Source organism: Panthera tigris, chromosome A3 (genome assembly GCF_018350195.1).
Source record: "Panthera tigris isolate Pti1 chromosome A3, P.tigris_Pti1_mat1.1, whole genome shotgun sequence".
In the NCBI taxonomy this organism is placed as follows: domain Eukaryota; kingdom Metazoa; phylum Chordata; class Mammalia; order Carnivora; family Felidae; genus Panthera; species Panthera tigris.
The window spans coordinates 55,472,186-55,483,804 of record NC_056662.1 but is presented as its reverse complement, the minus strand read 5'-3'; the positions used below and the strand labels follow the sequence as shown (position 1 = coordinate 55,483,804).

At 44.0% G+C, this 11,619-nt stretch overlaps 1 long non-coding RNA gene across 1 annotated transcript; it reads left to right on the top strand.

The window, feature by feature from the left end:
• The first annotated feature begins 28 nt into the window (after positions 1-28).
• On the top strand, positions 29-2,691 carry LOC122237008. Its single transcript, XR_006215204.1, has 3 exons — positions 29-747; positions 917-1,206; positions 2,278-2,691. It is a non-coding gene; the product is annotated as an uncharacterized LOC122237008 (long non-coding RNA).
• The last annotated feature ends 8,928 nt before the right edge of the window (positions 2,692-11,619 follow it).

The following is an 11,619-nucleotide window of genomic DNA, read 5'->3' as shown; positions in this document are numbered from 1 at the left end:
GGTAGCAGCGGGGCACGGGGGCTCTCAGTCTAACGATCGGGAAAATGACGCAGCTCCAGGCCGATCCCAGAGCCTTCAGCTCCGTTCGTACATTTGTGCAACTCTTGCGGCGAACGGGAAAGCTGCACCGGCAGGTACTTTAGGGCCGGGCACGATGTGGAGATTTAACAAGGATCCTGAAGCTGGAGGCACACAATGACTGCCACTGAAGAGGAGCTGCCTGTGCAGCATCCCCTTGACATCTGCCTCATTTCAATAATTTCCAGCCATTGAACCTCTGTCTGAATGAGCATTAAGGAAACAGAGGCATGTTTGGATACTAATTTGAGCCTCTCTCGGGTTTGAGTTTTATGCTGATGCCTGTGGCTCAGTTGACGGTGTTGATGTCTGCGGCTTTCCGTCCGTAAGACCGGACACATCCCCACCGAGTCTATCAAGGAGACGGAAAGCCCTGGTGTGTGTCCCCCTCTCCCTACTGTGGACGGTTAGCATCCGTTGAGCGGTGCAGATGCCTCGACCGTGAAAAGCTGAGTGGAGACCGAGAGCCTCGTTTCATATGAGGCCGGGTAAAGGTCATCTGAAGTCCTTCCCCGGTGAGCTAATGCCCTTCGGTTGTGACCACCCGGGATTTGAAACCGTGACCTACCGCTTTGCCCCACGCAAAGGACGAGTGCTCTGAAACCGACTTGCCATAAGACATCATGGGCCGCTCTAAGTTGTCCGGGAGGACGGGCGTGTGTCCTGCAGGTGAGACCCATCTGGCCATCCAACAGCTTTGCCAGTGCTTTGGGGGGGGGGGGGGGAGATGTCGTGGGAGAAGGGCCGGTGGGAGTGAATCGGATGTGTCTGCCAGGTGAGGACTCTTAACACCTGCTTTTGTGTGGTCTCTCCTTCCATGCTCCATCCTCTGTCTCAGCGTGGTCGGTCCATTCAGAAGAATCTTGAATGTTCACATGCCTCATGACTTACGAATGCATATTCACCGACGTCAGAGATCGGGACGTGTGCTTCCTGAGCTTATTACTGTAACAAGTTTCTCCCATGCTCCTGGGCAGATTCTCCGTGTCTCCTCGTCCAGACTACTGACTCAGTTTAAGATTACATCCTTTTCTCCTTTGCTTTTATTGCATTTGCCCTGTAAAACTCATTCCCTTCGCCTCATAGGACACCTAGAGACACCAGGGGCCTTCCAAGACTGGGCATGAGGTACGTCTGATGCTGTTTCTTTAACACAACTCTGTCTCTCTCTGATCTGTGAAACTCCTTAGCATCCTGTCAGGGTTATTGGGACCCAGGGACAGAGGGCAGGAGCCTGCCTACGTATTAATTGTCTGACATTGGATGATTTTTTTCTCTCAAGCGCATTCAGGCTGCTACCTCTGCAGTATGGTTCTCAGTGCCTCGCTGCATCGCTGAGAAAGGAAATGGTAAATTAAGTAGATTTTGAAATTGCCCATTGAACTCACATCATTAAATAATTCTATAAGAAATTCATAAGCAGAAACAAGTAGGAAGATTAAAATGCTATAAATTATGTATGTGGGGTGGTGGGGTGGGATATACATTTATTTTGCCCTTTGTTCTGGCCACAAAGCACCCACGGCTAGGCATGGTTCTGCCCACGGCTTCACAAGAAGCACCTGAAAGGAAGCATGACCCCTGAGTGCCCCCAAAAGGGGGATGATTGTAACAACATTTAACCCATCTCTAGGAACTGACTCAACACCTCTGCGTCACTCAAGTTACACTTTGTCCCAGTGAGACATTAAAGGTTGTGTTTTTCCCTCTTAAGTTGCCCTTTTAGGTGCTTTGCCCTCCTCGATCCTATCCTATCCAGCAGCGAGGAAGTAGGGAAGGGACACTGCTTATCTTACGTTTAAGGCATTTTCCTCTCGTTCACCCCAAAATGCCGAGAAACTTCCGAACACACCTGGTCATTGGTCATTGTCCTCTTTCACTATTCTTAGTCGTTCCGTCCTATCACTTTGAGAAGTGTTCTTGCTAGTTATCCTCAGTGACTCTGTTTCTACCTGGTCTGTAAATACAGACAAGGACACTTGGATTTTCAAACCACCATACGTCAGTACCTAAAACAATGCCTGGTCCCAAAGCAGTACTCTGGTTATCCACAGCCATGTCAAATCTCTCCAAAATGTAGTTGTTGTTGAAAACAACAATTATCTTATGATCTCTCACTGGCTCTGTGGGTCAGGAGTCCGGGAGCTTTAATTCCTGACCTACAGTTTCAATGGTTCTGCCTCAACGTCTCCCATGCAGGTGCAGGAGGCCTAACCGCCAGGGATGGACTTTCTGGGCATCTTTACCTCTTACATGGAGAGGTCTCAGGGCCTCTCAGTGTGGCATCTCTTTATCTGGCTAGTTGAGCTTCCTCACAGCATGGCTGCCTTGGGACAAGAAGATGACTCATGAGAACTGAAAGCTTCAAGACTCAGCATTCCAACAGAAAGGCAGAAGCTATGAAGACTTTTCCAACCGAGACACCGGAGTCACACAGCACCATTTCCACGGCATTCTCTTATTTACAAGTGAATCCCAAGCATATCCAGATTCCGGGAGAGGGGAATAAGACACTACTTCCTATTGGGAGTGTGGCACAGTTCTAGAAGAGCATTGGGTAATGGCTATACTTGGATAGTATAATCTACCACAGAGAGTGCTGCCCAAGCATTGTTTGTGAAACAAGTAAATAAATAGTTCTTAATGACTTCTCAGTCTCTCCTTCTAAGGATTTCCTCTGACCTCAAGTTTCAAAAGGACTGTATTTCCCTCCCAATATTTCAAGATCTCCACTAGAAACTGCATGCTGTCCTGTCAGCAAATGGCCCTCTCTATGCTGCCAATTCAGCTCCTATAGATTATCTTTACAAAACACTGGTTCTCAATCTTGTCTTCCCCTCTATGTGCTTTCTCCATCCAACATCTCTATATTGTGTAGAGCTTGGGTTTCTGCCATTCGTCTTAAGGAAGAGTCTAGAAAATCCAACACACCCCCTCACCTCAGCAATATAATCCAGTCCACTCACACCCTAATGAAAATCACTTAAATGTTTTATAAATTTCCTCTTTGTTCATAATTTTCAGACTTCTCTTTGCATGTTTGGCCCCTGCCAAGGCATCTAGTTTGGCATCTCTGTTTATGTTTCCAGAAGCTAACTAGACACAATTAATTAATTCAAATTTAGCATATCCACACTGACCTGCGTTCTGTGTAAGCTTCTCTTCTTTATCGACTTCTCAAGGAACACGGCTCTGAGTAAGAATTGTTCGATTTCTTGTATACTCAAGTGTGTAGCAACATTATTCACAACAGCCGAAAACTGGAAGTGACCCAAGTGTCCATCGATGAATGGACCAACAAAATGTGGTACGTATATACATACAATGGAATTTTCTTGAGTCTTAAAAAGGAAGGAAACTCCAACGTCTACGATATGGATGAAGCATGAGGACATTATGCTAAGTGAAATAAGCCAGTCACAAAAGGGCAAAGACTGCATAATTTCACTTACAGGAGGTTCCTAAAAGTAGTCAAGCTCATGGAGACAGAAAGGAGAATGGTGAGTGCCAGAGGCTGGGGGAGAGGGCAACAGGGAGTTAGTGTTTAATGGGGCCAGAGTTTCAGTTGTGCAAGACGAAAGAGTTCAAGAGATGGACGGTGATGATGGTTTCACAGCAATGTAAATGTGCTCAATACCAGGGAACTGTGCGCTGAACAATAGGACAGAATATTGTATGTTATGGGTAACCCCCTCATAACTTAAAAAATATTTGTAAAGACTTGTTCAATTGCTTTTACATTTTCTTGGGCAAGATTTGTAAAGCATAACCTTGTCTCGGCTTCTGCTTCTGGGAGAAAACACTGAGGCTCCTTGCCTCTCTGTTTCAGGTCCATTTTGTTAAAAAATCACCTGTTCTAAAAGAGGAACCGGTTTATTTTTTATAAAGTATTTTTAAAGTTTATTTTTAAGTTCTTTGATTTATTTTGAGAGAGAAAGAGGGTGCGAGCAGGAGAAGGGCAGAGAGAGAGGGAGAGAGGGAATCCAAAGCAGGTTCCAACCCAACCAAAGCAGGTTAGAACCCGACACGGAGCCTAACCTCCACAATCCATGAGATCATGACCTGAGCTGAAATCCAGAGTCGGATGCTTAGCTGACTGGGCCACCCAGGCGCCCCAAGGAACCTGTCTATTTAACAAAAGTGTTTTCTGAAAGCATGATGGGTAATCTTCAGCACCCTTAGATAAGGATGTGGATGCAAGTGATCTACCTATGAGTAATCGAGGAAGAACTGGGAGGATTGTGGGTAGTGACGGAAGGTAATACAAAGCACCCTGATGCGCAGGAGAATGCTAGAGGCATCTGAACTCCGATAGCTGGAGATCTCTGGCAGCCTATGTAGCCTCGGATTTATCCCTTTTTACCTCTCTGGCCCTTAATGCTGTTGCTAACATTGGAAGGGTTTCAATCCCCAGTTGGGTCTCTGCTCTCCCATCACTTATGTTAACAACTTCCTTTATTAAACACCCTCTATTTGAAATACCTGCGATGAGACCAGCTCAGTTAGTGCCTGCCACTTCTCCACAGACATGCTGATCCTGATATTATCAACCCACGGAACAGTGACGGGGCCCATCTCTCTCCAGACATCATATAACATGAAAGAATAAAGTTACTTCGTCTGCTTTATTTATTCAATCTGCTGTGATGAGAATGTTATTTTACTCCTAAAGAATCCAAAAGGTCATCTAAACAAAGTTAGTCTAAAATGTGTACTGTACTTCAACTAATCAGTTCTCTCCATTTATTTATTATTTATCTGTTTATTTTTAGCAACATAGTAATAGACTGTTCATTCACTGGACTATTTGCTTCCTAGTGTGTCATATATTGTCCATGGTGAAGTCGAGACTAAGAGAAAGATAGACATCCAAAGAGTTTATTTCTGTTTCCAGTTCTTTTTGAAACACACTGAACTGTTCTGTTCCATCTAACCTTATACTCTCTTGGACCCAGGACGTGTTCTTCTTGTGACCAATCCCTGGAGCACCAGAGCCAACCCAAAGCCACACAAATACATCTAAGGCTTATATCACATTGACTAACATTCCATTGGCCAATGCAAGTCACGTGGCCACATCCAACATGAATGGGGCTAGGAAGGGCTCATGCCCCCAGTAGGGGAGGAAAAAGAATGCTGAAAAATAATTGTCACACGTTAACATACATCAGAATTCCCTGGAGGGTTTGTTAAACTGGATCGCCGGGCCCCATCAATGGAGTTTCTGATTTGGTAGGTCTGGTGTGGCACCTGATAATTTGCATTTCTAACGAGTTCTCTGGTGATGCTGATGCTGCTTGTCCACAGCCTACACTTTGAGAATCACTGATCTAAACTATCACAGTTGGTATCTAACAATGCCAGGCAATGTCTAAAAGAAAGGGGGGATGGGAGAGTATAAAGTGCACAGGAATGAAAACCAAAAATTGTTAAAGCCCTGGGAATAGTCTCTATGAGAAAATGCAAAAGAATCTTGGTTTAATTAGCCTAAAGAAGGGCAACTAAAAGGGAACTTTATAACACTCTTCAGGTATGCATTGAGATACGAGCAGCTGTTTTTCCGAGGACAGGACGAGAATTACAGGGCACCAGGGGAGATTCAAGGTGGCCATGAGCAAAACTGCCCATCTGCAAGGCTGTAGACATGACATGTATACTAAGGACTCTTAGAAAATCAGAATTAGATCATTTAAAACATGAATCTCTTCTATAATTATTTGACTTTTGTCCCACACGGGAGCAAAATTAGAATTGTCTGCAAGAGTCACTTTGGCCCTATAATTCGGATATCAGGATGAGAGAAAGAACAATAAGGAAGGAGACAGAGGTAGCCCTCCAGAGGAAAGAATGCCTTCTTCGCTTATAAGTGCATTGAAAGATGCCACCGATAGATTTTTCGTAACGGCAAATGTTTCAGAATTTTGCTGTCGCCCCTAACATACAGTGAGTCTCATTCTAGGAAGAAAACGGCCTTTGGGAGGAAACTGAAAAAAGCAATAATTATGGAAGTCAGAAGATGTGGCTGCACACTTACATTCTGCCATGTTTTGTCGCTTGATTAAACTTTCTGGATTTCAGGTTTCTTGTCTGTAAAATGCGGATAAAGATATCGAGAACACTGGGGAGTTGCAAGGATCCGAAGAAAGAAACTACATTGCAAACCATAAGGCGGTATTAGAATGGTGGTTTGGGGGGGATCTAGTGTTGGTAGGGGCATGGTCTATATTTTGGGTCTCAGGCAACGTAAGTTCAGTCAATTGACTTCTGTTAAGACACATTGCGAACATCAGTTCGTACAAGATCCTTCTCTTGCTTTATCCTTTTCCCTTTAACCCTATTCTCAACCTTCTTCTCCTCCCCACCCCCACCCCACACTCGGTATATATCCCCGATATGCATAAATCTTTGAAATACAGTGTCTTCACTGACGTGTGTGTGATATTGTGCTTTAGATCTCATTCTGTGTTTTACTCGACACGATGTTTTTTTTCCAGTCTCTCCATTTAACATTATGTACCTCAAGTGACTACTATACCTGTAATTCTTTTTTTAATTAGATTCTTGACATAGGTAATAAACTTTTTATTTTGTCAATTAAGGATATAGGACAAACAAATGCCTACCAGCTACTCTTCTTATCATTTCATCAAAAAAAAAAAAAGGCATTGCAACATCAAAAAAATTCTAAAGGATAGACTCTCAAGCTAAAGAATAGCTTTTATGTTGAATACATTTAGATCATCTAGATCCTCTTTTGCTTGTGGACCAGTGAAGCTTTATCATGGGCCAGGAACAGGAAAGTGCTGGAGCTCGGCAACAATTGGCTGTAACTTATGTTTTTTTTTTAATTTTATAAGTTTATTTATTTAGTTTGAGAGAGACAGAGAGAAAGAGAGAGGGAAGGGCAGAAAGAGAGGGAAAGAGTGAGAGAGAGAATCCCAAGCAGGCTTCGCGCTGTCAGCGTGGAGCCCAATGCAGGGCTCAAACCCACGAACCATGAGATCATGACCTGGGCCGAAATCGAGTTGGACGCTTGAGCGACTGAGCTGCCCAGGCATTACTTGGCTGTAACTTTCAATTGTGTAGTAATGGTGTAGACTTTGAAGGCCCAGAGCTGGCTTCGTGGGCAAGTGCAAAGGCCCTACACTTAGAGGGACCTTGTGCTTGGTTGAATGCCCTCTTGTCACCATAATAATTAAGAATTCTTAAATTCTTAATAATTTATAAACATAAGTCTTCACATTTTCTTTTTTTTAATGTTTATTTATTTTTGAGAGAGACAGAGACAGAACGCGAGTGGGTTAGGGGCAGAGAGAGAGGGAGATGCAGAACCCGAAGCAGGCTCCAGGCTCTGAGCTGTCAGCACAGAGCCCAACGCGGGGCTCGAACTCACGAGCTGTGAGATCATGACCTGAGCGGAAGTCGGACGCCCAACCGCCTGAGCCACCCAGGCGCCCCAAGTCTTTGCAGTTTCATTTCGCTCTGGGCCTTGGTCCCGTGTGGGTCAGGCGGCCTCTATCACGACCACTTACCACTGCCACTGGAGCACACACACAGCTCCAGTAGATCGCGGGGACACAAATGGAAGTTGCCGTGTTCCAATAAAACTTTATTTAGAAAGGAGCAAGTTGGAATTGGCCCATGGGCCACAGTTTGCTGACCCCTGGCTTAGAGCATAGACTGCGGAGTAGGCCAGCCAGTCTAGGTTCAAATCTTGACGTTGAACGTACAACCCTGGGTCCTCGCTTAAATTTTTTCCTAATGCTACTTGCTGCCATTGGTAAAAAGCACAGTAGTAACCGGGCTGTCTTACACGGCTGCTGCCAGGATCGGAAGAGATGATATACACAAGGGGCTCGGTACCCTCCAGGTACAGATTTGCTGGAAGCAAAACTATTCCCATTTCCATTCTTATTCTTATTTTCCTCTAGCAAGGCCTCTCGCCCGCGTTCTTTGCATATTCCACCTCTTCAACCCCCCTGGGAATTTTTCAGACTATGTATCAGAGGAAAGTGGGAGACCACGGATTAGTTCCCCTCTTCCTCCTTTTCAAAGTAAGCCTTTTTTTTTTTTGCTAAAGTGAGCAACCAAGCAATCGTTTTCCATAAACCATAACACAGGCAGCAAGCCGTTCCTCCTAACTCATCCTGGGTTCCAGAGTTTTAGTCGTCAAGGTATGGATGAACTCTCATCAAATTCCCCCCACTGCTCACTGGTAGGAGGCACAAAAGCTCATACATTCTACAGGCAATATAGTTGCTTCTGTAACTCACCGGTACCTCCAACGTCAGGCCATTGGACGTCCACGTATGTTTCCCATGTTCCCATGGCCTCAACCTGTCTGTCATTAAAAATAATAGGACAGGGGCACCTGGGTGGCTCCGTCAGTTGAGCGTCCGACTTCGGCTCAGGTCATGATCCCACAGCTCCTGAGTTCGAGCTCCGCGTCGGACTCTGTGCTGACAGCTCAGAGCCTGGAGCCTGCTTCATATTCTGGGTCTCCCTCCCTCTCTCTGCCCTCTCCCACTCATGCTGTCTCTCTCTGTCTCTCAAAAATAAATAAACATTAAAAAAATTTTAATAAAATAAAAAATAAAAAAATAATAATAATAGGACAAGTGACTCCTTACCTAGTGTTAGCTTTATGGTAAATACATTTTTCCCCTTTCGTCTCTTTATTGATTTAAGTCCTCAGATCATAGGCTTTGCATCACAGATACCTCTGAGGTCTAAAGAAAACTATCAATATTCTACAAAGGAAAAAATATACACTTACACACACACACACACACACACACACAACATTCCAGGAGCTCATGGATCCCCTGAGGCCTGAGGCACAACCACTAAACACATCTATCTATGAGAACAGGTTAGTAATTCCTACCAGACTTTCAAAAACTTTACTTTTTAAGATATCAGAATCATCAGCCCATCTATTCTGACCAGAGCAACCTGGAAGCAGAGGTACATTTGTAAAAGTATGAATTAGCTAATGTGAATTCCTAGAATCTTCAAGTCCTGTTAGGACACAGGATGATGAATGAATGCCTCCCAGAAAAGAAGCACTTCAGCCATCCATTAGGATAGCTTTGCGTTTCCACAGTGATGAGACCTGTATGGATGGTTCTTCCGGTTCCTTTCAGGGTAGTGAGTTTTGCTTCAGAAAATGTGATTGATGTGGCTGGGCCGCCATGCACACATCATTAGTTTGTGGCGGGTAAGCTCAGATGGTTGGACCTTCGTGCTAATGAGGCGAAGGTTAGGGGTTCAGTGCCCATGTGGGCCACTTAGCTTTTGTCTCATTCACGTCCCCAGACTACTCCCAACGCAGGCCACCTGTCTTGAAAATGTATGTCTACGGTCAAAAGGAGGAGCCACGTAAAAGGGTCCGGATAGATTGCTGCGAATCTATCATTACTCTTGGAAATCCACCCCTCTATGAGTTCCTGGTGGTTTATGAGGAGACTCACCGTTAGTTAAGAAGGACAGCAAGCATAATACTCAAGACATGCATGGCCTGTGGGTTTTGTGAATAACTGGTTAAATTACCACTGAATCTTATATCCTTGGAAAATATGCAATTGAATGAGAATATGGTGGTGAGGTGCCCTTCACTTTAAGCAAACTAAATGTAAATATTTACTTAGGTATAAAAGGGTAAGCATTCACTTTCCAGAAAATTCCTTGCACAAAAAGCAAGCACAGACGTTCTCGACTTATTTAATTGGCAGACCCTCAACGAACAGTTATTGAAATAATAGCTACATTGAACCAAACTTCTCAGTCTCATGTTTCTTTTCTAGAACAAAGCATATGTTTGTGTCCAAACTGGTCTTACTCACTTTGGGCAAAGGGCCTAAGATCCAACACAAGCCAAAGATCAGGAAAAGATCTTCGGGCCCTCCCTGACCCCGGACTTTTCTTCCCCTGGACCTACATGATATCAAATGGTGTTGTTTGAGATCCTTTGCAGCTGTCACATCTGTCCCTCCCTGACTCTCATGACCATCACTTCAGCTCATACCCTGGTTCTTTCCTCATCAAATGGCTAGAGCACACAGCTAACCAGTCTTTCATTTTTCCCCAACACTGAGGACAAATTATTGGAGTTAGCTACAGAGTACAACTGCTTGGTTCAAAACCCAAACCTACCATGTACTATTATGTAACTTTTAACCTGTGCCATAGATTTGGGGGATTCTTTTTTTCTTTCTTTGTTTCTCTGTTTTTACTTACGCATCGAGGAGAATAAAAACTGGTCCGTGGAAGTTTTGTGATGGTACAAACCAGTTAATTTATAAAATGCTTTTCTTTTCTTTTTAATGTTTATGTATTTTGGAGAGAGAGAGAGAGAGACATGGAGCACGAGCAGGGGAAGGGCAGAGAGAGAGGGAGACACAGAATCCAAAGCAGGGCTCCAGGCTCCGAGTTGTCAGCACAGAGCCCGACGCGGGGCTCGAACCCACGAACGATGAGATCATGATCTGAGCTGAAGTTGGCTAACCGACTGAACCACAGCCAGGTGGCCCTAAAATGCTTTTCAACAGGGGTGTCTGGCTGTTTCAGTCAGTAGAACATGAGACTCTTGATCTCGGAGTCGTGAGCTGGAGCCCCATGTTGGGTGTAGAGATTACTTAAGCAAATAAGATGTTTAAAAAATCCTTTCCAACAATTTCCTGGAATATAGTTGCGTGTAATAAGTGCTATCATTATTATTATTATTATTATTATTACCAGCACTACTATTATTAATCACCATCATCATTTCTATACCTATAGCGTGGGTTGTGTAGGCAGACTATTTAGGTTTAAATACTACTGCCAAACTTCCTAATCTTCCTAATCAAGCTACTTTGGGCAAGTTTATATATCCTCTCGTTGGCTTTCCCCATCAGCAAAAAAGGTTTACTCACATGGAGTTAACAACAGTATCCTCATAATAGGATTGGTGAAGACTAAATCAGATATGCCACAAAGTGCTTAGGACGATGCCTGGCATACTGTAAAGGTTTGCTTGCTACGTGTGGACAAGGGCATAATTTCCGAATCATTGAAAAGCAACACCCATTCCCTGCTTAAGTCATGTCAGAGTTCCTCATCAAATAAAGACATCCTTCCTAACTTTTTGGAAAATCAGACACTTTTTAATATTAAAAAAAATTCAATGACCATCACATAGCAACTCTAAATACTCTAAATATCTGTAGGAGACTTCGGCAATATACCGCACCCGGCTGATTTGGACAGGTGACGTGATGTGATCGGGTCCCCCTCTGACATGAACATATAAATATGTTGGAAAAGATATACTACATTCTAATACATAAGCAAACTCAAAAGAACAAAAGGAACTTTCCAAGAATGAGGGACTGAGCCCTCAATGCAAAGCTAGAACAGACCCCATCACGGCTTGCTGGAGTATATTTCCCAATATAGACCCCCGGGTTTGAGACTGGGACTTTAACACCCAAGTGGAACAGGTGAGGAAACCTTTCACCTGCACAAGGTAGAGAGCCAGAATCAGCCATTTTGTTAAAG